The 26,689-nt window shown below is 37.5% G+C and overlaps 1 protein-coding gene and 1 long non-coding RNA gene across 9 annotated transcripts in view; both read left to right on the forward strand.

Moving 5' to 3' along the window:
- MACROD2 (mono-ADP ribosylhydrolase 2) overlaps positions 1–26,689 on the forward strand; it is a 2,054,393-nt gene that overhangs the window by 623,433 nt on the left and 1,404,271 nt on the right. The gene's annotated exons all lie outside the window — the stretch shown is intronic.
- On the forward strand, positions 2,206–9,340 carry LOC130541093 (uncharacterized). Its single transcript, XR_008955125.1, has 4 exons — positions 2,206–2,369; positions 3,314–3,454; positions 7,496–7,538; positions 9,069–9,340. It is a non-coding gene; the product is annotated as an uncharacterized LOC130541093 (long non-coding RNA).

Consider the following 26,689-nt stretch of genomic DNA (forward strand, 5'->3'; position numbering starts at 1 on the left):
AGGGGAAGGGAGGGAAAAGAAAAAAAGGAGTATAGAGATAACTAGGCATAATGGACATCAAGGCCAATTTTGTCACCCATTTGTATTCCCTATTTTTCCCTTTCTTTTGGAGCTTATTGATAATGAGGTGTTTCATCTGACTTTTGTGAGTGAAATATGGCTGTTATCAATCCATACTACCCTGTAAGATGACTGGCCAGCTTAGTCTGCAATAACAAACAACTGCAGAATCTCAGTCCTTAAATCAACAACAAAAGGTTATTTCTTGTTCGTGTTATGATTCCACTATTGATTAGGTGGGAGCTCTGTGCTGCTTCATGCTTATTCAGCCAATAGAGCCTCCACTGTCTGAAATGTTGCTAGTGGCCATCATGGGTGAGGGAAGATAGCAAATTATGATCTGGCTTTTAACACATATCTTTGTCTAAAAGACTATGTGGCCCTGACATTTGTCACTTTGAGACAGGAAGTAGGCTGGAAGAGGAATGTGTCAAATATTTGGTGACCAGAAAGTTGAGTAGTCATTATGTGGGATTCCCGTCTATTCTGGTTCTCTTCTTCTGCATACGTGGTAGGGTTGCACTTTGATGCCCATTTGAATTAGCCATTGGCCAGTGAAGTGTGCATAAGGATGATGTGCCACTTCCATGTTGAAGCTTCAAAATCTAGTGTGCAGTTTGGAATATTCTTTCCTCCTGTCCAAGTGACCCATATGTTAATGGCTCTGCCAGTCTGGGTTTTTGAATGAAGACAAGGTGGAGTAGATTGCTCCCACCAACCTAAGATGGATGCGTACTATGAGCAAGAAATAATAGATTTGTGTTCTGTCATTGAGATTTGAATGTTGTTTGGTCTGGAACATATCCTAGCTTATTCTAACCAATTCTGATAGGGAACATATTAGGATAAATTTCCAAAAGTTAAAAAAAAAAGTTTTCTTTTGTGTATCTAGATATATATCTCCTCAAATTTAATGAGCCCAGAGGCAATTTTTCACTATCATAGGGAGAAAAAAATTATGTAGGCTCCTTTGATTGGTTCACTTGATTAGTGGTAGGAGTGCTGGTGTTAGTAAGAGGTCATATTTGGGAACAAGGAGCTGTCTATATTAATTATAGCTGCAGGATGTGGTTGGGCTGTCAACTTCTTTTCTGCTAGACAGAAAACATAATTTAGGGATCCATCACAAATACATTTATCCTAATGACAGGATATCGGAGAGCACATGATTTTCATACACACTGGCTTTCCTTTCTACTTTTTCTTTAATTTAAATGAGTTTATTATATACTTAGATATTTTAAAGGGCAGATTCTTAATTTCTTAGCTTTGTTTTATAGAAATCAATGAAGAAAGGAGGGTATTATTGGCAAGTGGGAAAACAATAGGTTTGTATTCCAAGCAGATGGTTTGTGGACCTCAAAGATTTCACATTCTCTATCAGTCCTGAAAATTAGACAGAGTTATGAAATCAAGTACAGATCGTACTACTGATTCGCTATGTGACCTTGGGCAAGGCACTTAATCACTTTAGATCTTAGTTTCCTCATTTTAAAAATGAGGATAATAATACTGGCATAAGTCACAGGGATGTTGTGTCGATAAACTAATTAATGATTGTAAAATGCTTTGAAAGTGCAAAGCGTTGTATAATTGTTAGGTGCTATTATTAAGAAGTATTATTACTGTGTTGTGTGTAATTCTTGTTAGGGCTTCTCTTTGCTTTGAAGTCAGCCTCCACGTGGACTATGGGGTTGGGATAAGTTTACAGATGTGCTGCTCAAGTGCCTTTTTTGCCTGGAGAAAATACTCAGTAGCTAGGGTAATCATCATTATGAAGAGGATCTCTTCAAGATAAAAAAGATAGGAAATGATCTCCTTTTTAAAAAATGGAAATTGCTCTAACTTTAAAAGTATCAATCAATTCTTTAAAACCTCATACAGCCCTATGTTTCAGGAAAGTCTAACATCATGCAAAATTTGAAACTTCAGGAATTTTCTGCTCAGCATAACATGGGAAATGTTGTTGCTAAGATAACTTTAAATCAGCTGAACCAGCTCTTTCTAATTTTCCCACAGTGTTTGCTTCAAGGATGAAAACAAGTGAGGTATCCTCTAGAGGAGAGAAATTCTGAGCTGTGGCTGTGTTTTGCATGTACAAAAAGTTAAAACCCCAATCCAAATTAATTTTTATTTGTTTTGTAGATTCTCCGTTGGGAAATGTGTTTCTAGGTACATAAAAACGAGCTATTTTTCTGAAGGTCAAGTATACACCATGTTTATACGTGACTACCTGGTGCAGCTGAGCAATATTGACTTTGATGCAAAAAGACCACAGTCAGGCCTTGGGAGGATTTCTCATTAGCTGTGTGAGTTTTAACAAAATAATTTAACATTTGCCTCAGTTTCCATATATAGGAATGTGTGTAAAATAATTCCTGCTTACCTAATAGGCTCTGGAAGAGCTCAAAGAAGGTAAAATCTTTGGAAAATATTTTACAAATACAATGAAATAATTAAATTGTATTACATTATTTTATTTAACATTTTAATCATTTTTAATGTATTCCTGAGTTAACAAGCCTCTAAATATATTTCCATTGGATAATAAAGATATTAGAAACTCAAATAATTTTCTTGCAATGATCTACATACATGCCTTTAGTTTTATATCCCATGACATGAAGAGAAAGAAGTCCATATGCACTTTCTGAGAAGTTGTCCGTTAAGTAGGTCAAGGGGTATCTGAGATGTGAGCAGGCAGCTTTGGTCATTTGCTTTTCTATGATTGCACACCTTTTTTAAAAAAAATGCTGTGTGCAGTCATATATGTGTACAGCATTACCTTTTAAAATCACCAGGAACTAGGAACATAGGATAGATTTGTTTGCTATGCAAATGAATAAAACTTGTACCAAAGAAATCTAATGTTTAACTCCAAGACACAAAAGAGTTTTTAGAGTTTGAGCTTATTGTACTATCATAGGGGATAAAAACTTCCAGAAACTTCTGAGAGGCCAGAAGTTTTCAGAGTCTAGCTTTCTAGGATCTGAGGACTAAAGTACTTAGGTCTACCCTTGAGGCACCATTATTTTCTACCAAACATTTCACTTCTTGTGATCGCCTAAGTCTTTGCAAGAAGAACAAATCTCACAATCCATTTATTTACTCTCCTAAAAATGTTGACCACGTGAAATGACAATCAATATACCAGAGTTGTTTATCCCCTCAGCGGTGCCAGAGAAGAGGTAATGGCAGAGTTTGTAAGGTTTGCTTCCTAATTTTTGTCTTACTGGCATATTTTCTATGGTAGATGCTCTGGTGGGCACCCAGATCCCCCTTTCAGAACCGAGGCACTATTTCCCCACCTACTGGAAGTGTTGTCTGCTGATGACTCAGGGCTAAGTCCCTCTACTGGACTTGACTGCTGGTGGAGGAAGCTGCCCTCTCCAAGGTAATGCCTGCCTCCCAGGGGCTAGCTCACATCCAGTAACTCAACAACTTAGATAGTACAAAGCCACAGCCCCTTGTTTTGATGAGGAAACTCCCAAAGACTATCTTAATGCCAAAGTTCTCTGTAAGTTTGGCTGAGACCTGTGTTACAACTGAATTACAGTTTTTTTTTTTTTCTCAACCAACCTTGAAGCCATCAGGCTGATATCTAGGGTCAATTCCCAACATAACATGGACAAGAATATACTGGGTCTGCTATGGAAGGAAGCTCAAAGAGCCATATGTTCTCCAGGAATTGGGAGCATATATGTTGGACTGGATCCAGAGGGTGCTGGTTCAAAGTGATTGGAACAGAAAGTTGAATAAGGGAGAGTTTATGAACGTGGGATCACTTGCTAATGATATAGAATTTAACACCCTGGCAAGGGCTTTGGGAGATGGTGTTAACATATTGCTAAAATGATTCTTGAAAGCTTGGTAAAAATGATGACCAATACTATAATAAATAGAAATGCCAGAATTTTGCTGTAGCAGACAGTGGACGAACTAATCAAAAGGCTCAGAGAAGTTGTGTTGGTACACAGAGGGCTGAAAAATTAACAGATGGTCGTGTTCTGGAGGACCTGGAGCCAAACAGATAATAAAAATATTAGTGAAAGGAGCATCATCATCCCTGAAAAGCCAGTGGTAGCCATCCTCTGTTGTCCAAGGTTCACTGAAAAGATGCTGTTACAGAATTGGACTCTCTGATAGCAAAGAAAATGGTGATGAGCATAAGTCTGGCCCCTACAAAAAACAGATAAATTCTAGTGAATGACAGAGGGCTATCACAAACTCAACCAGGCTTCAAGTACATGGTTGGCAGCCATTGATCTGGCAAATCCATTTCTTCTCATCTTATCAGGGAGGAGGAACAGAAGCACTTCACATTCACTTGAATTAGATAACAGTAAAAACTTACAGTCTTGCCCCAGGGCTATGTTGTCTGTCTTGGACTCTTAAGGAACCTGGACTGTCTGGACATCTGCTGAATCTCACATGGATCTGTTATTTGATGGCATAATGTTTATCAGACTTATCTGCAGTAAGTGGCAAGTCTTGGTAAGGCATGTGTGATCTAGAAGGCAGGAGGTAGACCTTATGGGGATACAGGGGTCTTCTCCATCAGCTTTAGGTGTCTGAGGCATGCTGGGACAGCCTCTCCAAAGTAAAGGAGAAACTATTGCAATTAAACAGTGAGACACGTTAAGAAGGAAACACAACATCTGACAGGCCTCTTTGGGTTCTGGAGGTAGCATACATATTTCACACTTAGTAATACTGTTCCAGTCTTTTACTAAGGGACATTTTAATGCTGTCAACTTTGATTGGGGTTTAGAATAGAAAAGAGCTGGATAGCAAGTTCATGCCACAGTGAAATCAGCCCTGCCACTAGAGTCATATAATCTGGCATCTCTTGTGCAAACCCCAGTAGGAAAATGACAAAACAGAACCATAGGGTTAGGAGCAAAGACATGCCCTCTGAAGCTAATAATTATGCACCTTTGGAAAAATAACTTTAGTGTGTGCTACTGGGTGTTGGTAGTATGAAGCACTGAAATGAAACTGCTACATCTGGGATTGAACACAGCAAAGGCCAGAAGGCAGAAGAAAACTGCATGAGCAGGTGGCCCCTTTCCACATGTGAGGGACCACAGTGGAAACTGCACTTCTTCCTCTGCTCACACCAATAGCTGCATCCAAGGTGGGGGATGTTATCCTAGTTGATAAAGAAGGAAAAAGTATGAGCTTGGTTCATGAATTTATCAACTTATTACATGAATGCCAGCCAGAAATGTACTGCTGCAGCACTACTACCTCATTCAAAGGTGCCTCTGAATTATAGCAATGAGAGGAAATCCTCCCAAAGGTCAGAGGTTTGCACATTGCACCTTTTGTATGGTCCAAGTTAAGAATATACACAAATTCATGGTTAATGGTGAATGGCTTGGCCGGCTGGTGAGGGACCTAGGAGAGATTGAAAGATTAGGCTGGGTGTGGTGGCTCATATCTGTAATCCCAGCACTTTGGGAGGCTGAGGTGGGTGGATCCCCTGAGGTCAGGAGTTTGAGACCAGCCTGACCAACATGAAACCCCGTCTCTACTAAAAAGACAATAATTAGCTAGGCATGGTGGCAGGCGCCTGTAATCCCAGCTACTCGAGAGGCTCAGGCAGGAGAATCACTTGAACCCAGGAGGTAGACGTTGCAGTGAGTCGAGATCGTGCCATTTAACTCTAGCCTGGGTGACAAGAGCGAAACTCAGTCTCAAAAAAAAGAAGAAAAAAAAGAAAGATTAGGAATGAGGGGGTATAGGAAGTGGTATATAGATGGACCTATTGAATGGTCATGAAGTGTGAAGATCTTTGTCGTATGTATCTGTTAATGCCTGTCAGAGGGCAATCACCACCGAAAAAGCTCTAAAAATAAAATAGAGAAAATGACCGTAGTCATTGGCCACTCCAATGCTGGCACAATGATTGCATGAATGGAGTAGACATGGTGAAAAAGACAGAGTCCATGAATGGGCCATATGGCATGTATTCCCACTCAACAATATTGACCTGGCCACTGCTGTTGCCAAATGCCTAATCTGACAGCAGCAGAGACCAACACTGAGCCTCCAATATGGCACCATCTCTTTGTGAGAGGAGCCAGCTAGTTGTCAATGAATATCATCAGCCCCCAGGTATGACTTTGCCTTTCCTAACTTCTGAAGCTCAGCTGGCATCACTGTTTGAGGGCTTTAGAGTTTCTGTTTTTTTTTGTTTTTTTTTTTTTGAGACGGAGTCTCGCTCTGTCGCCCAGGCTGGAGTGCAGTGGTGCAATCTCAGCTCATTGCAACCTCCAACTCTTGGGTTCAAGCGATTCTCCTGCCTCAACCTGCTGAGTAGCTGGGATTACAGGCATGCACCATGATGCCCGGCTAATTTTTTTGGTATTTTTAGTAGAGACAGGGTTTCACCATATTGATTAGCCTGGTCTCAAACATCTGACCTCGTGATCTGCCCGCCTCAGCCTCCCAAAGTGCTGGGATTACAGGCGTGAGCCACTGCACCTGACCAAGTTTCTGTTCTATCAACATTGTGTATATATTACATTGCTTTAGATCAAGGGGCACACTTTACAGCAAGGGTAGTTGTGGGGGTGGGCACATTACATTGGATGCTATCACATATCATACTTCCTAGAAGCTGTCAGCCTGAGAAACCCATGGCACGGCCTTTTGAAGGTGAGGTAGTAGTTTGGCATGGCACCTGCAAGGAACCAGCTTGGAGATGATACCTGTGGGGTTGGGGTGCCATCTTTCAGATATAGTATATAGCCTAAAATAATGACTATTTTACAGTGCTGTATTCCCAGTACTACAATCAATAGGTCCAGGAACCAACAGAAAAGGAACAGGAGTGTCCCTGCTTACCACCTCTCCTAGTCACCCTTTAGGGACATTTTTTGCTTTCCATTTTTAGATATTTGGGCTATGTTTACCTAGAATTCCTGGTTCTAACACAGGGAATGCTGCCACAAGAAGGCATGGTAAGATTTCCATCAAACTTGAAGTTGCAGCTGCTCCCTGCTTACTTCAGTTTCCTCATACCCAGAGACCAGCAGGCAAGGAAAACAATAATCCATACTGGCAAGGGTAACGTATCCTCAGGAGGAAGTATGGCCATTGTCGCACAATGGGAGAAAGGAAAAAAATATTTTTGGCACCCAGCTGATCCACTTAGGTCTCACGTAGTACCCCCTATTCAAACGGACAAGTGTGGGCAGCTGTGACCTAAGACAGGTGTGGTGATTAGGGACTCAGTCCCCTTCTAGATGAGGGTCTGTGTTATATACCAGCAAACAACCTGGACTGGAAGAGATGCTAGCCAAAGATAAGAAGAATTGGCAAGGGATAGTAGAGGATGGAGACAATGAATATCAGCTGTGACCTTGAGACCACCTGCGTTGGGAGCTATAGTTTGTCCCACTAATTTTCCTCTTGTAAATTTCTACAGGAGAAGAGATAGACTAGAATCCTCGAGGACCTGCTCCCAGAGAGTGAGAATTTACTAACTTACTATATGAACTAGGTGGATCTGAGTGGCCTGAGGAGTGAACTAAAATGCGTGCTGTATGTACCACCTCGATATCCCCTACAGAAATGAGACATCCAATCCTTCAGTTGCTAGTAGTGTTGCCTGATGATGATTCAAAACTAATTCTCTCAATGGGAATTGGCCTCTTCTCAAAGTAGCTGTCTCACCAAGGCCATGGTTCCTCCCTGGCAGTAACCTGCATCTAATGACTGGGCGACGTAGGAGCACAGAAGCCCAGCCCTACTGCCTTGATGAGCCCATTGTGAACGGTCATCTCAGGTTCAGAGGGCCCATTGGGATCAACTGAGGTCTCTGTTGTAAGTGCCTTGTAGTTCACCTTCTCCTTCAGTTCAATCCCGTTTCTCTCACTACTTTACAGGCATTGTTCCTGGGAATACTCCTCAATAAACTTCCTGCATAACAAATCTCTGCCTCAGAGCCTGTTTGGAGGGGAGGAAAACTTAGAACTTTGTCCCCAACATCAAAATACAATTTAATTTAAAAACATTTCAGTAAAGTTAATATGTTTTCTGAATTAGTGCACCCAAAAACATTTCCAAGCACCCCCTTTGTGTGTTTTGATTCTTACAATCTGTGTCCTTTATTCATTCTATTTATTGAACAATTAAAGAGTGCTTCTCATATATGAGGCAGTGTGCCAGGCATTCTGGATTCAATGACAAAAAATGCATTCAGAAAATTCATTCTGGATTCAATGACGAAAAATCCTGACCTTAAGGACCTGATGGACAAAAGGGAAAAGCAGATAAATTAATAGACAGTTAAAATACACTATAATTAATAGAACATAATGTGGGAATGCAGACATGGGATAACTAATTTAGCTTGTTGAGCAGAGCAACACAGAGAAAAATTTGTAAGGTTTCCCAAAAGCACTATCTGATCTGAACCCTTAAGATAAGTAGGAAATATGTAGGTAAGGAATGGAATATGTTCAGAGTGGGAAGCAGTGTGAGGTAAAAAGAGAACAGGTTTGGAGAAAAGAAAACACTTCTTTAGGATCAGACCAAGGAGTGTGGCAGATATTAGTGTGAGGTGCAGAGAGCTGTTGGCATCTGTGGAGTAACTTCAGGCAGGGGAGTGATATAGTCAGCTTTTCATTTTGGATTTATTACTGTAGTCTAGTGGATGTAGAGAGAATGGATTAGAGAGGAGACCAGTTAGGAGTTCCTTGCATCAATCTAGCTGAGAAACGATGGCTGGAAATCATGTAGTAGCAGAGGACATGAAGAAAATAAAATAATGGAATCCTGAGATTTGAAGGAATTTGAACTAATAAATGTGGGTGATGGACTGGATGTGGAAATGTAGAGTGGTTGAAGATACCCTGTTTGGATTAGGAGGTAGAAATGCTATTCTCTGAAATATGTGGTGAGGGTGAAGGTAATGGTGGTAAGTGTGTTTGTATGTAGGGAGAGTATTGCAGGAAGGCTGAGGTATGATGACTTTTAATTTTCTATTTCTATTTCAGACATTTGGAGATGTCCTAAGACAATTGGCTATGTGGATAGGGAGATCTGGTTTAGGGACCATATCATACAGACAGTAGAAGCCATGGATGATCTCATTCCAGGAGCAGATATACAATGGGAAGAGAATGAAGCTGAAGACAATTCCAGCTCCAAAGATAGTGACAAGAGCTGTTCATGTTCATCATCCTCTCTGTAGGCATCTTGAATTAGAGGATACTATTTAGTGTGGTCTCTTACCCAAGATAAATAATCTAAGTTTCCGTAATCTTTCCTCATTGTTCTAATTGTGAATTTCTTCGGAACTTTGGTGATGTTTTCTATGTTCCCATTTAGTTCTGAGGACCAGAATTAGACACATTATATTTATTATTATCTTTGACAAAAATAGTGCTAAAAAAGCCTTCCTAATATGCCATATGCATCACGGCCGTAGGAAAATAGGCGTACCACTTGTCACTTCCCTAAAACAGGTGCTCCCAAAGGCAATTCCTGCATGTCCTAGAGGACTTTTGTGTGTGTGTGTGTGTGGTCTGTGTGTGTGTGTTTTTAACTGCCGTTTTTGAACCAATGTAACATGATAGAACATGTATTAGGATGTAATTGGTTCCAGGTTAGTTAAGTAAGAAATGCATTTAATTCTTTCTCACCCCTGGAAGAATATTTCTACTTCTCCATTAAATACATCAGATTTTAAACAAAAATGGAATAATCTCTCAAATGTAATTCAAAATACAACACACAGTCTCTTGATTTGTGAGAGTTAGCTATTGTACTTCTTCTTTTGAAAATAACCCTTTAAACATTAAAATCAACAGATGACAGCTTTAGTAATCTGAGACAATTTCATGAATTGCAATATTTACTTATTTGGGAGGATGTTAAATGCTTTTAAAAATTCTTTGTACCTGATGTGAATATATAATAAATGTGTAGAGTATTTCAGTTGCATGTAATGATTGTGAAGCTGTAGGAAAGGTGGCTTTCCCAAGTCTTGAGTGACTGATTTCATCTTTTCTTCCCTGACTCCTTCTCTCCAAGTCTTCTAAAGGTATAACATCTGCACAGATGCAGGGAAGGACTACACTACAAAGATGTGCTATCAATGAGCTTTGCAGACTGGTTCTTTTCCCTCTAGCCAAACCTTTTTTCTTTTTATCCTAAAGAACCCTGGTCTCTTTTTATTTCCTGGTCAATCTTAATTTTTCTAATTTTCAACTCAAAAACACTGAGATTTATCTCCATTTCTCTGTCTTAAAGAGAAATATACACAAAGCAGTCAGAGCATTAGCTAACTCAGATCCTATTATGTGCTAAGTTCTATCTATCTATCTATCTATCTATCTATCTATCTATCTATCTATCTATCTATCTATCCGTCCCCTTTTAAGATTCACGACAACCCCATGAATTGGTACTATTATTATCTTCTCTTAAACAGAGGCAAAGGAAAGCTAAGTAACTTGTCTGAGATTTCCTGGCTGTAAAGTGGCAGGACCAGGCTTACAGTCTCCACAGTTTGGCTTTTGAGCCAACCCTCTTAACCATCCCGTTACCCTGCCTTTCAACAGTGTAAAACAACAGGAGCAATTTTGGTGTGCTGCGGAATGTAATTGGGGGATTTGGGTCAGAATGGAGAAAAAGCAAGAGAAATTCCTCACAGGCAGCCAAGAATAAAAGAGCCTAAGAGCATCTACACCAATTTCTATCACTTAGACTGTAAGAGAAGTAGGAAAAGCATTTTGTTTTTCTGCTTAAACTTGTTGCACAGTAGAGGAAGATAATTTTAACTAAACTTGTTTGAGGCTTTAAGAAGTAGGCCTCAGAGACTCAAAAATCAAAGTGAAGTGAAGTAAAATTAGCAATTGTTTTCTAAAAATTCATGTAAGTCTTAGCAATGATTTAGGCTTTCCAAACAACATAAATTATATATGCAGATTACTTCTAATTATAATGCCTTTCCTTCTAGATTATTGAACACTTACACAATAGGATTTTAATTGATTCTCACCAGCCTGCATCTCTAGTGTTTGATTAAAAATATGCCCATTGTCAAGAAAATAAATTCATTTAGGCATTTATAAGCATTTGTAGAAGATAGGTGAACAAAATTTAAATTAAAAAAATATAGTTATCTACATTTGAAAGAGTTCCTTATTATTTGATCCCTTTTGAAATATGCTTAGAATATCCTTTCAAGGAGATGATCTACAGATCTTTATTTGAATCTAACACTTTTAAACACTTTCCCTGATGTATAGATTCTTGAGTTTTGTTTTTGTTTTTGTTTTCTTTTACATTTTGCCACTCAACAAGAACATAATTCACTTACAGAATTATTTTTGTGTGTCTGTAACAGCTGTGATTTTCCACCTTACTATGCAGTTTGGAATTTGTCAGTACATTTCTATTTGTCTTATTTTTTAAATTTTTAATATTTTTTAAAAGAATATATGGAATCGTTAAATGAAATTTACAAGAGTTCATTGCTTTGGACTGAGTTCCAGCACTAGGCCCAACAGACCAGACAAAACCAGAATGGAATCGCTGTGCCACATAATCAAAATGAACTTTGAAACAAGCCAGTTTTTCAAAAGAGGAGATTTACAGCAACCAATCAGAAGGGGCCCAGTTTACCTGAGCTGGCATGATAAGGAAGTCATCTCTGTTTTAATTCCATAAGGAAAGTAACTTTGAAACAACCAGTTCTCTTTTGTTCACGGTTTCTGCTTTTTCTTAGCCCTTTTCTGCCTATAAAGCCATACTCCTGATCAGTTCATTAGAACACTCATTCTGTTTTCTGGAATGAGATGTTGCCCGACTTTAGAATTCAATAAAAGCCTATTGGATCTTTAAATTTAAGAAAAACCGGGCCGGGCACGGTGGCTTACGCCTGTAATCCCAGCACTTTGGGAGGCCGAGGTGGGCAGATCACAAGGTCAGGAGATCGAGACCATCCTGGCTAACACGGCGAAACCCCGTCTCTACTAAAAATAAAAATAAAAAAAAATAGCCAGGCGTGGTGGCGGGCGCCTGTAGTCCCAGCTACTCAGGAGGCTGAGGCAGGAGAATGGTGTGAACCCAGGAGCGGAGGTTGCAGTGAGCCGAGATTGCGCCACTACACTCCAGCCTGGGCGACAGAACCAGACTCCATCTCAAAAAAGAAAAAGAAAAACCAATTATATCTTTAAATTTGTTGTAATTTTGTCTTTTGACAGGATCTTTATGAAGTTACATGCCATTGACAATCTTTGCTGTGTTGTTGTAACTTCAGGTATGCTACTGCAATGAGCATGCCAGTTGTACTCTTAGACAATGGCCATCTGAATAAGCAAAAATTTCAGTTGTTTTAAAAAATAAGTGTGGTATTCATTTTGTAATTTATTAAAATAACATTTGAATTTTCAAACTAGCTATTCCCTGAGATTCAGAGGTCTTTTTGCCTGCTTTTTTTTTTTTTTTTTTAAGATGAAGTAATCTGGCTATAAGGAGTATTGATTATATTAGTCTAAGGAGACTTACAGAGAAAGTAAGCTTACTGTAGTGTGAATGATGCTTCTCTTTCTATTGAGGGTGGACATTCTAAATATGACTGCATAAGGAATAATTCTGGCAAAAATCAGTCCTTCATTTTCTCTTAAGTTATTTAGAATTTAATTTAAATATTATATGTCAAGGTTAAAAGTTAGAAACATGTAAGGAAATATTTAAGAACTTACAATATGAAAACCTGTTTTCTTTATGGAACTCTTTGGTTATATGATTGGATAGGTAAAAACAAATTTGTAAAATATGGTAGATATGGGAAATTGTCAATATATTTGTAATTCATGCAGCAAACATAATATTTAGGAAGTATGTTATTCTATTTCCTTAAGTACATAATGATAAGGGTTCTTTTCTCCACCAAGCCCCTTTTCTACATTTGTGGTTTTCATTTTTGCTGTTTTTATGTTATTATTGATAGTATCTCAATACCAACCTGCTATTGTTAATTTGTGACATTCCTTATTTAGTCTGGAAAGTGGAAGGTAGTAGATAGTTAAAAGTTTTTGGTGTCTGATACAGAGATGTTTCTTTAAAAGTATAGTAAACAAAATTAAATAAATTGAGATGTTTTTGAAACATGGCTTCTCTAACTCCGAAGAACTTTGTGACAAAAAATGATCTCTTATGATAATATTTTAATGTAAAATACAAGAAATTCTTTGAATTAAAAAACATTGTCTTGATTATCACCATTTATGCATATATTGAAAGTTCTCATTTAAGTGGTAGAAATTATTTGAAATAGTGTTAGTTTCCTGTGGCTGCTGTAACAAACCACCACAAACCTGGTGATGTGAAACAACTGAAATTTTTTCTCTCACTGTTCTGGAGGTCAGAAGTCTGAAATCAGTGTCACGGTGTGGAAGTCCAGATGTGGGGGAGCTCTGCTGCGTTCCCGCAGAGGCCCTGGAGAGGAACCTTTCTCTTTCCTCTTCCTGCTCGTAGTGGCCACTCGCCTTCTTTGGCCTGTGGTTGCATCACTCCAGTCTCTGCCTCTGTGGTCACGTTGCCTTCCCCTTATTTGTCTGGGTTGAATTTCCCCATGTGTCTTTTATAAAGACATTTGTGATTCATTTTAAGCCCATCTGGATAATCTAGAATAATTTCCCCATCTCAGAATTCTTAATCTCATTTGCTAAGACCCTTTTTCCACAGACGGTAACATTTACAGGTTGCAGGGGTATCTTTGGGGGCCATCATTCAGGCTACTCTGGTAATCTTTATTCATATTTAATCTTCTTCAAAGGAAATTGAAGCCAATGAGAAAAGCAATTTCACTAAACTACTCTGAGTTGGTGATAAATAAAAAATCCCTATTTCTCCAACTGGTGTTGCATGTAAAGTTACCTGCTATATATTGCCACCTGGATGGGCTGCCTTCGCATGAACTAAATTCAAATAAACTTAAAAAACCAAATTCATCGTCTTTTTTCCTGAGGTAGCAACTCCTCTTGGCTCCGAATTCTCCTTGTAGAGTCACCATCATCCCAGTTATCGAGGCTTCCCTTGGCAGTCATCTCTGACTCTCGCTTCCTTCTCTCCCACATCCTGTCCTTAAACGACCTCCCTCTTGAGTTTTCACATACTTAAAACATCACCAGACACACAAGTCCATTGAAACCACCTCAGGCCTTTTTAATTTAAAGACTGGGGTATCATCATAGCCTCCTAACTGGCCACCTCATGTTAGTATTCCCCTATGGCATTCTCTCTTATAGCCACTGGGTTAATATTCCTAAAACACTACCGTGGCCATCTAATTTTCCTGCGTAGACATATTGTTTGGCTCCTTATTTCATCTGAAGTTAAATATAAACTCAGCCTGGACTTGATTTATTTTGTAGCCTTATTTCTGATGCTCTCCTCACCTGACACTTTGGGTCCAGGAGCATTGCTCTCTTCACAGCCCCCTGGGTGTGTCATTTCCCACAACCCCCCACACCCCCACTTCTGACATGCCTTTTCCCACCTTGCCTTTCAAAAGTCTACTCACCTTTCAAGATCCATCTGAGATGTGGCCTGAAGTAGGACATTTCCCTCTCTCATTTCTAAGTAATGTCTGCCACATTACCAGCTTGAGTTACACTTGTCCATAAGCTTGTCATCCCTTTGGAGGATGGACACTGAATGAGCAAAGATGATGCCTTGTCCATTGTTAAATTTCTTCAGTGTTTTGCACAGAGTAAGCATTTAATAAGCATTTCTCAAATGAATTTTGTAAAGGCCACCACTGGAAGTAATTTGCTGTTTTCACATCGATTTGTATATTCCTCCTTCTTTCCATGTGCTTCTTTGATCACATATTATTCATAAACCTTGTGACTGTTTTTCATGCCTAACATTTGGTCACAATTTTGGCTTTTTCCTTCTTATCCCTCCCCCCACCCAACTGGAGTTTAATTTATTTTCCTATATGGTCCTGTCAGCAGAACTGTTCAGAGAATTTGGGCAAATCAGGACTTCCTGAGAGAGTTTTACTTGAATTGCCTGTAAGTCTGTAAATGTTGTGGGGCATAGAATGATAGGAAAGACCTCTGGTTTTCAATGCTGAAGGCTTTTTATTGTTAAGATATCCAAAATAGGCATAGCATGTTCAAAAGTAAAAACCCTGGACCTGCTCTCTCTCTTTCATCTGAAAGTATGTGTTTGCCAGAGTATAATAGCTCTAGACAGGAAGTTATGGCCTCAGGGCATAATTCTTGCAAGGGAGAGAATAAAAAGTTTAGATTCATGTCACATCCTGAATCTCAATCCCTTCATGTCTGGGCAATCTGCAGGGAGAACTTTTGTTCTAGTCTTCTTTGCCAGAGAGAACTCTGGGGTTAGCATTTTAGTCCACAGTTCCCTGATGAATATTTATTGAGTGCAGAGTGCAATGAGGATATGGAGGTGAAGGTGGTGTGGCCTGTGTCTTCAAGGAGCGGTGTCCCTATAGTTGTCAGAAAGAAACTCCAGGAAAATCCTAAAGAGGGAGTTTTAAATTGCAGATATCACAGTTGTACAATCAGTGTTGAGTTATTTCCGTTTTCCTCATGATCAGAGGCCCCTGGAGAGGCACTCTGGCATTGTCCTAGTATTAGTATCCTGTGGCTATTTCAGTTATTGCTTGACTTTTCCCCAATGCTTTCACTCTTCTTGTCATGGTTTGGGCTAGAGGTTCCTTCACTACACCCACTAGCAAAGGTGACAGAGCCAGATTTGTACCTAGAAAAGTCACTAAAATGCTCCATTTTCCAACTTTCCAAAAAGCAGCAATACTGATCATACTCATAAGTAAATAAAGCTTATTGATATTGAATTATCTCTACCCAAAAAGAATGTCCATCACAATAGTGTTCATAAATGAGAGGCCCTTCTTTGCAATACAAAGGTAAAAAATGCAACATAAAATTGTATATTGTGCTGGCAATTAATTTTTACTTATTAATATATTATAACAGTTACTTTCTGCCTGATGTATTTGTCATTTACAAAGACAGAAGACCTTATTTCCATATTTCAGTCAGTGCTTTATTTTGATCAATACTGTATTCATGTATGTAACTCTCATATCATACTCTTGAGTTATGTTGAAGTTTTGAACAACTATTAGACAAATAATGAATGTTACATGTTGGGTACAAGCATCCTTTGAAAAATCAAGAAGATAAAAGCAAAGCCAAGAGTATATGATTCATTTTAATGTAATACTGGGATAAAAATGTGAGGATGTGATGTCAAATGGTAATAAATGCTGAGTTTTCCCAATGATATGAGACAAATTTGACAGAATACAAAATTTTAGGAACATGTTTATAAACTAAATTAGTCTAATGTTCAATGGGAAAAGTGGAATTTGATTTATTTATGTTTTGCTTTACTGCATTTATTAATTTTTAAATACCACACAATTTATTTTCAAGGTTTATTTATCTTCATGTTTACTTGATGTAATTCTATTGCTCATTATATTGCACAGAGCTTGTCACCTATAAGAATAAGAGTTCTATGAAAATGGATCATTTTAATGTGATAATGAATGGAATAGGAGTTTAGCTTCATTTCATTTTTCATGATAGAATTTGTTTCGGAAGTTCCTATCCTCCATATCAATGTCACGCCCAAATATTTCTGGCTTAATAGGAACTTCTGAAACAAATTCTATCGAGAAAAATGAAATGAAGTTAAATTCCTATTCCACTCTCTGACCCCCGTCTCTCCTCTGTCTTCCTCCTGGCCTCTTGCCTCCCCGCCCTTCTCCCTCCTTCCCTCTCTTCTTTCTTTCACCGGAGGGCACTACAGCATTTAAGCTTACACCCCTGATTGAGGACCATCCCTTTCTTAGGGACTCCAGAAGAAACACCTGCAATGTTGAGACGCGAAAGGCAAGAGTGATCCTGGAAAGCCAAATGGGTGCCTGTAGAAGAGGAAATGATGCACAGGGATTTTGCTTTGATTCATCACCAGGTTGACTAGGTGACCAGGCTTCTTACCATTCATGTGATCTGCACCTGTGATCAAAAGCCTTCTTTATATTCTGTGAGAATAAAAGAGGATGGCCACAAAATATTCTAGAATCTTCTCAGTGTATTGTACTTCGTATCTACAACAATATTTTGAGCACCTACTAATATAAGGGACTGTGCCTTGTATCCAAGATAGAAAAAATAAAATAGCTCCTGCTCTATTTGGGGAAGAAGGTCAAAATCAGGGTAAGGGAATCCAGAGGAAGCAAAAACTGATACTGACGGAGTCTGTTTAAGTAAAGGCACTGAATTGTGGAAAGGTAAAACACACATGAAGACTGGAATTCAAATAAGAAGGTCTCCCAAAAGCTGAAATGCAGAATAATGATGGTAGATAAAAATAATCTCTGACCTGAGATGGTTTTTCATACTCTACAAACAAGATGGGATTTGTTAATAGAATACACCTACTAAAAAATGAGACTGGAGGGAGCTGGTGGGAGGAAGGAATGGCCTGAGAGAACAGGCGGGGGAAGAATAGAGATTCAGAAAGATTCCATCAAACACTTTTGCAGCTGCCTTTCTATACTGGTTTGAAGTCCTAGTTTGCCTTGATTTACATGTGTCTAACAGTTGACTCTATTGGTATATGTGTCTCCAGCTTTAAGAAGAAGAAAAAATCCACTCTAATGATGGATATTAGTTGCCACTTAAAGATGCTCTTCAGACACTAGTGTTCCAGTTAACCATTAAAGATATATAAAACCCCTGTACAAGTTGGCAACCATACCAGGTCATTGATTTATTATCATTAAACTGCCTAATTAGTAGTTATGTTGAGATGAATGCTGGGTAAAATATTACAATGAATGAATGCTAAATGAAAAATACATCTCAGGCTTGTAAGCTCCCACCTTGTGTAGTATTTCTGTGTTCCCTGACACCCTGAAGCCTAATCGTGCCTTCTGTATAGTTTTACATGTGTAGACTCTCGTCTTCGTTACGATTTGCCAATCCCCTGTTGCTCACATTGTACTACAGCAATAATCTTTGTCATTTTTGAATTGGTGTCCAGGTGGTTGCTGTCACATTACATCCATTTTTAAATGTTGCTCAAACCCACTGAGGTGACATGCGGTTTTGCAACAGTGTGAATTTTTTTTTTCCGAATTTTTTCTCTTCGATGGAAGAAAAATTTGCTGTCTTCTTTGACAGCTGGACAAGTAGAGATTGCAATCTCCTTTCCCTCTCAGTATTCTCTGGCAACATCATGAATAAGCAACATTTTAGATGGTTGACTTCCAAAAAATGTTTCTTGTCAAGCTCCTGTCAGGATTTTGGAAGTCAGGGAACAACTTTTTTCCAGTTGTGATTTTCTATAATTTCATTTCTGAAGTCTGAATTATGATTTCTTTTTCTTTCTGGGTTTTTTTTTCTGTAATAAAAGGCAGAATGGGAAGAAAAAGTAGCTCAGTTCCTTTTTGTGTTGATGTAGAGGGTGGTACATCATTGGAAATCTATAATGGGATTTTCTAAACTGGTAGTTTAATTATTGTTATATTTTAAGTTGAATTATCTCTATCATGAGCCAATGTCTAAATAACCTTTCAGTGATCATTTTTATGGTATCAGATGATTTTTAAAAATATTATTACATTTCATACTTACAAAAGATACTGGGAAATACATTAGACATTTCGGAATTTCTCTCAGTTATGACTATGAGAATGAATAGAAAGTCTTTTAAACAGTCCTGGGATTTTTTTTTTCCGCTGCTATCTAGTCTACTTCAAGTTGTAATTTTCAGTGGTTCTTGCTGGTAACCCCAATTTAGGCCGCTCTAGAGATAGGCCTCGACAGGATTATTTATAGAGAGAGAGCTCAGCTTAGTCGTTGAGAGCATGGACTCAGAAGATGGGCCAGCCCTAAACCTGATTCTGCCAGGATTCATGTGACCTTGAATAAATTTCTTACCCTCTCATTTGCTCAGTTTCCTCATCTGTATAATGAGGATAGTAAAAATCATATTTACTCCATGAGGTTGTTGTAAGAATTAACTGAGTGAGGCTGGGTGTGGTGGCTCACACCTGTAATCCCAGCACTTTGTGAGGCCATGGCGGGAGGATCACGAGATCAGGAGATCGAGACCATCCTGGCTAACATGGTGAAATCCCATCTTTACTAAAAATACAAAAAGTTAGCCAGGGGTGGTGGCATGTGCCTGTAGTCCTAGCTACTCGGGAGGCTGAGGCAGGAGAATCGCTTGAACCCAAGAGGCGGAGGTTGCAGTGAGCCAAGATCGTGCCACAGCACCCCAGCCTGGGCGACAGAGCAAGACTACGTCTCAAAAAAAAAAAAAAAGAAAGAATTAAATGAGTGAATATGTGTTAATCTCTTAGGTTAGTAGCACATAGTAGGCATTGTGATGGTAAAAGAATACATACATACCTAATTTATATCCAGCCTCACATTTTGGTACTGGGAAACTGGATATCTTGTTCAACAGTGGTATTCATAGTTTAATCTCGGCAGCAACAAAGTGCCCTGGGGTTCCTGAGTGAGGTAGAAGAATTTATAAGTGTAAGCTGTTTCCATTTTAGTGTAGTCTAAGGTAACCCTCTCCTTCCTTTTTTTCCTGTTATGAGTAAGCTTAATTTTTTTAGTATATAGAGTTTACCTTTAAAGAAGTTAACACATCATTAAGATGTAGGTACCTTCTTCAACTCTCCCCATTCACTCATTCCATTCCAATTTCATGTACTCCAATCAACTTTGGTATGTTTTGAAATGTTTATTATTATTTATCCAACTTTAGAAGGTTCTGGTAGAGTTAATTCCTGAGGCTAGGGAAATTCTTTTAATTAATAATCTTTCTGTTAATCACCCCATAATCTCCATCAACCCTCCAATCCACCCTGTCTGTGGCCAGACAGGACTGTGGTTTAGTTCAATTGCCGTCAGGATACACATACGCAATTCAATGAGAATTTTGCCACCATTTTTCCTCCTTCAGAAGTTGATTACGGAATAGCCATCATTCAATAAAAGTCTACAGGCTTCTCTAATTCTCTTGCAGTTCACAGTCCTTTAGCCAACAGCAACTCTACACCATCAAAAGTAGGATTTACTGAGGTATCACTTAAATTCCCCCTTGATTTAAGTTCTTAAGTTTCAGGACCACTTAAGTATTATGAATGACAAATCAACACTCACATAGTATTGCAGAAGTATAGCTTGAGTAAGTCTAATGGGGAACACTTTTTTTACAAGCTCAGGGTAGGGGATATTTTTTGTCACTCCCTCAAGCAAGTGAACTACCACACCAGTAGAATTATAAATCGTTCTCAACTCTCCCTCCCTTTCTTTTTGTTCCACTTCCAGACCATAGTAGGGGTTTAAAATTTTTGTTGTTGTTGTTTACTTTTTTGGTACTTCGGGGTTACCTGTGGACCCCTTTCCAGAATATTTTACAGGCATACAATAAAGTGCAAAAACTTACTTAGGAGATCAGTTTTATGGAAATATACTGATCACGATTTTGAAAAATGGGAAGACTAATTTGTGTGCTTTTATTTTAACACATTAAATAACAACAGCTAACAACAGGTCAAAAAATCACTGCAATTCCCAAGTACTGATGGGTATAAGTGAAATATTGAGATTTCTATAGCAACTGGAATCTAATAGGAAAATAACTGTGATTTCTACTGTTGACATAGTCACAAGTTTTCCTGAAACTACTTTGCTTTTTCCCCTCATTCACAAGTGAAGGAAATGGGAAGATTCACGCAGAGATTAGTGAAAAGGATATTTTTTTTCTAAGTTCATGAACCCTAAGTCCCTGAGGATGCAGACATATATACATCTAGTTTTCTATCCCTGAGGAGCTTTATAGTCTACTGGGAGAGACAGGTGGCAAGGTCAAAGAGTGCTGAGAAGTGGGGCCACTATCACCCCATAATCTTCATCAGCCCTTCAATCTATCCCAAATTATCTAATACAGGCACACCTCAGAGATAGTGTGGGTTTGGTTCCAGACCACTGAAATAAAGTAAACAGCAATAAAGTAAGTTATGCAATTTTTTTGGTTTCCCAGCGCATATGGAATTTATGTTTATATTCTACTATAGTCTATTAGGTGTATAATAGCATTATGTCTAAAAATACAATGTAAATACCTTAATTTAAAAATATTACTAAAAAAATGCTAGCAATCATCTGAGCCTTCAACAAGTTGTAATCTTTGCAGGTGGAGGCTCTTGCCTCAGTGTTGATGGCTGCTGAATGATCAGGGTGGTGGTTGCTGAATGCTGGGATGGATGTGGCAATTTCTTAAAATAAGAAAACAAGTTTGACACATGGATTGACTCTTCCTTTTATGAAAGATTTATCTGTAGCATGCAATTTTGTTTCATAGCATTTTACTCACAGTAGAACTTCTTTCAAAATTTGTATCAGTCCTCTCAAACCCTGCCACTGCTTTGTCAACTAAGTTTATGTAATATCCTAAATCCTTTTTTGTCATTTCAACATTGTTCATAGCATCTTCACCAGGTATAGTTTCCATCTCAAGAAACTATTTTCTTTACTCATCCATAAGAAGCAACTCTTCATTGGCTCAAGTTTTATCACAAGATTGCAGTGATTCAGTCACATATTTAGGCTCCACATCTTCAGGCTCCAGTTATCTTGCTGTTTCCACCACATCTGCAGACTTCCTCTACTGAAGTGTTTGAAGCTGTCAAAGTCATCTGTAAGGGCTGAAATCAACTTATTCCAAACTTATGTTCCTGTTGATGTTTGAATTTTCTTCCATGAATCACAAATGTTCCTAATGATATCTAGAATGGTAAATCATTTCCAGAAGGTTTTCAGTGTCCTTTGCCCAGATCCATTGGAGTAATCACTATCTATGACAGCTATGGGCTTACAAAATGTATTTTTTAAATAATAAGACTTGAAAGTCAAAATTGCTCCTTGATTGATGGGCTACAGAATGGATGTTATGTTAGCATGCAAGAAAACAACATTAACCTCTTTGTACATCTTCATCAGAGCTCTTGGGTGACTGAGTGCATTGTAAATGAGCAGTAATGTTTTGAAAAAAATCTTTTTTTCTGAGCAGTAGGTCTCAACAATGGGCTTAAAATATTCATTAAACCATGCTGTAAGCAGATGTGCTGTCATCCAGACTTTGTTGCTCCATTTATAAAGCACAGTTAGAGTAGATTTAACATAGTTCTTAAGGAACCGAGGATTTTTGGAATGCTCAGTGGGCACTGGCTTCAATTTAAAATCATCAGCTGCATTAGCCCATAACAAGAGAGTCAGCCTGTTCTCTGAAGCCTTGAAGCCAGGCATTGACTTCTTCCCTCTACCTATGAAAGTCCTAGATGATATCTTCTTCCAATAGAAGGCTGTTTTGTCTAGATTGAAAATCTGTTAGTTAGCATAGACACTTTTATTAATTGTTTTAGCTAGATCTTCTGGATAACTTGCTGCATCAGCACTCACTGCTTCACTTTTTACTTTTGTGTTATGGAGACAGCTTCTTTCCTTAATCCTCATGAACCAACCTCTGCTAGCTTCCAACTTTTCTCTTCCAGCTTCCTCACCATTCTCAGACTTCATAGAATAGAAGAGAGTTAGGGTCTTGCTCTGGATTAGACTTTGGCTTAAATGATTGTTGTGGCAGGTTTGATCTTCTATCCAGACCACTCACACTTTCTCTGTATCAGCAGTAAAGGGCTGTTTCACTTTCTTATCATTCATGTGTTCACTGGAGTAGCACTTATAATTTCCTTCAGGAACTTTTCCTTCGCATTCACATCATGGGTAACTATTTGGTGCAAGAGGCCTAGCTTTTGGCCTCTCTCAGCTTTTGATGTGCCTTTCTCACTAGGCTTAATTATTTCTAACTTTTCATGTAAAGTGAGAGATATGCAACTCCTCCTTTCACTTGAACAACTAGAGGCCATTATATAGTTATTAAGTGGCCTAATTTCAATATTGTTGTGTCTCAGCCAATCGAAAGGCCCAAGGAGAGGAAGAGAGATGGGCAATTGCTGGTTGGTGGAGCAGTGAGAACACACAATATTTATCAATTATGTTCTCCTTTTTTTATGGGCATTATTGGTGGTGCCCAAAACAATTGCAATAGTAACATCAAAGATCACTGATCAGAGATCACTATAACAGATACAATAATAATGATAAAGTTAGAAATATTGCAAAAATTACCAAAATTGTGACACAGAGACGCAAATTAAGCATATACTGTTGGAAAAAATGATGCTGATAGTCTTGCTCAACACATGGTTACCACAAACCTTCAGTTTGTAAAAAAAATGCAGTATCTGTGGAGCACAGTAAAGTAAGCTATGCCTGTATTTAAAAAAATAAAATAAAAAATAGAATAAAATCTTAGGTTGAATATTAATAAAATGTTTAGAAAACATTAGTATTTTTACTGTTGCATAACAAAATATCCAAATAAAACTTACATGTTTTATATGTGAATGCCACTTTACATAATTCCCTTAGCTCTGCTTTCAAAGTACTGTTGCTGCCCAATGTCATATCCCCCTCCATCCATTTTTCTATATGGAAATTCTGGAGCCCCCACTGGGTTTTAAAACAAAAAATAGGTTAAAAGTTAATTGCAGTCTCTTAACATTATTATTATGTCAGTGCAATGCTGAGAACTTGTTGGTTGAGTGATGGTGGCAACTGTTACACAGTGGTCATATGGCAGATTGTAACCCTGAGGCCTATCCACAATTCAAAGCTCATGTCATTGCCAGCTAGTGTGATAACTCATACCTGGCATTTTTGTTTACTAGTGCAAATGGCACTGACATTTTGTGAAAACATTGTAAAAAGTTTGATTCATTTGGTCTATTTGAAATTAAGACAGGCTTGATGAGCTCTAGGAGCATTCACAAATTTAAATTTATAAATAGAGATGTTAAAGTATTTTATATTACTTTGTGTCATACCATTCATAATGTACTCTTCCTTAAAAGAAAGAGGAAAAGAAAGGAGATATTAAGTGTGTTAATAGGTTATACCAGTGTTTGCATGTTAGATAGTCATGTGGTTTAGCTTGTTACTTGGCATATGTGGACCCGATTGTCACATGACAAGGCACCTGTGGTGACTGTCCTTTGTTCACAGCTGCAGCCTCAGCTCATGCCACAGTACCTGAAACCTGGTATTTTATAAAGATTTGTTGAATGAATGTATGGGTAGGTAAATGAATGGATAGTTGGATGCCTGGGTGTGTGGATGGATAGAATTTTTTTTTAAAAACCCAAAACTTCCTTAAGCTGTAGTTAGTCATCTATAACATGGAAATAATAATACGTAACTGATAAGATTATTATGTGAATTAAAAACAATAATGTATATAAAGTACTTAGCTTGCATATAAGTGGGAAATAAATTGTAGCATTAATAAAAATATATAATTCTGGTTCTATTAAATAACTAAATATTTTTTGCCAATAATTAAAACTGACTGCTTTTGTGAGTCTAAGAAACAGCAGTGAACTTGGATTACAGTTTTATATTCTTTGCGTCTAGAAAGTGATGTTTCATCACAAGGCAAGGGCTTTCTTCTCATGACAAAGAGCCTGATGTAGCTGCTTAATAACTGTTAGTAACACTGAAAGGATCTACAGTAAATCTGTTAGAAAGCTGTGATCAAAAATGTGAGTGCCGATCTTCAAAAGCCCATTTCAAAGCTTGTTTGCTATAATACTATGTAGTGGTTTATTTGCCTTTCTTTGTAACTCATTAAATTAAAAATTTGGATCCATCCTCATGGGGTTTTCAGAAATGGTTTTATAATTTAGCATTCCAATGACACTTCTTATTTGCAGATTATTATATACTAGTTTTTTTGTCCCACTGTCTCACCCCTGTGTAGATTATTAAGTCCCTATCATTGCAATTTGCCAAAACTCTCTGGATAAATGTCTATGAGAGCCAAGGCTCCATTTTACTTGTTTATCGAATATGGAATTAACGAACTATCTTGAAACAATGTTTATAACTAATGTTTATATGACAGAAAATTGGTGCTGATCGTAGTGTACATATGCAAACTAATGCTATTTTGTTCCCCTTGCCTGAACTCTGGCTACACAGGCAGAATTATATTGCTGTTGTGTTCAAAGTTCAAATACAATAGTAACTCCAGATGCCATTTTTGTGTTCTTGTGAACTTGGAGTGGGTAACCAAAAGCAAACAACAAAAACAAACAAAATTGGGACAGGTGAGAGGCAGTGGCATGGAAGGGAGTGTAGGCAGGAAACAAATAATATGATGACTACAGGATACTACATTCTGATGAAGACTTTACACTTATGGATTGAACAACTGTTAGAAAAAGATCAAACATATTATTTGCACAGGGGTAATGATTATTTTAGAATTACTTCCTGTCAGTGATAAATAGCTTTATTTAAGCAAAATCCAACCTCTTGAAATTGTTCTCCCCTTCAATGTTATTTTTGTCATTATTTTTTCTTCACTTAAATTACATATAACTGTAAAGCTCTTTGAAAAATAAAGTATATTATCTAAATGCATCTATTTAAATTGAATGGGTATTAAATTTATTAAACACTTACAAAATATAAGTAAGACATGAATTTAATATGAGTCTGTTGAATTTTTCATTGTAGTTGAATGAATGAATAATATATTCTAGTCAGCCTTTTCATTTTCTGGTGCTTCTTTTTAGCACCCATAGACTTTCATATATTGTAAACATTTTCTTCTCTATATCTAGTTTTAGAAAATAAAATGTTGGGAACACAGAATTGACTTCTGGAGACTGGGAAGTATATAACTAAAGTAATATGTGTTTGCTTTTTCTAATTTAATTTTGATTGTGGTGTGCTTAATTTATAATCTTTTAAAATGTTTTAATTTTACTCAAATAGATCTGTACATACTTTTTATACTCAATTAACATAATTATTTAGCTATCATACTTCCGTGTGTAAGATTTCTAGAGCATCGCCATAATGTAGCACTTTGGTTTGCAGGAGAGAAATTTTCACGGTACATTATTTACTTGCATTCAAGTGAAAATATTGTTAATATTGGTTGCATTTGAAGGATTCTTTCAAAAGTACGTGGTACTCAAGAGGGATTTAAATGGAACATGCAAGAGACAGTAATAACAGAGAGATCACATTCTCTCTGTAATTTATTTTAATGCCATTACACAGGGAATTCAAGGCAGATAAAAAACTCCATTTACAGAAACCAAATGTGCAGAAATGGATTGTCATAATTCCAGATGAAATCAATAATACATACTCTCTGGCATATTTTTTATTAGAAATAACTTGGAAAAATTTATATTTTCTACTAAGTAAATATATAAGTTTAAGAAATAACTTATATATTAAATAAATAAGTTATAAGAAATAACTTATATATTAAATAAATAAGTTATAAGAAATAACTTATGTATTAAATAAATAAGTTATAAGAAATACCATATATTAAATAAATAAGTTATAAGAAATAACTTGGAAAAATTTATATTTTCTACTAAGTAAATATATAAGTTTAAGAAATAACTTATATATTAAATAAATAAGTTATAAGA

This window comes from Pan paniscus, chromosome 21, assembly GCF_029289425.2.
Source record: "Pan paniscus chromosome 21, NHGRI_mPanPan1-v2.0_pri, whole genome shotgun sequence".
NCBI lineage: Eukaryota > Metazoa > Chordata > Mammalia > Primates > Hominidae > Pan > Pan paniscus.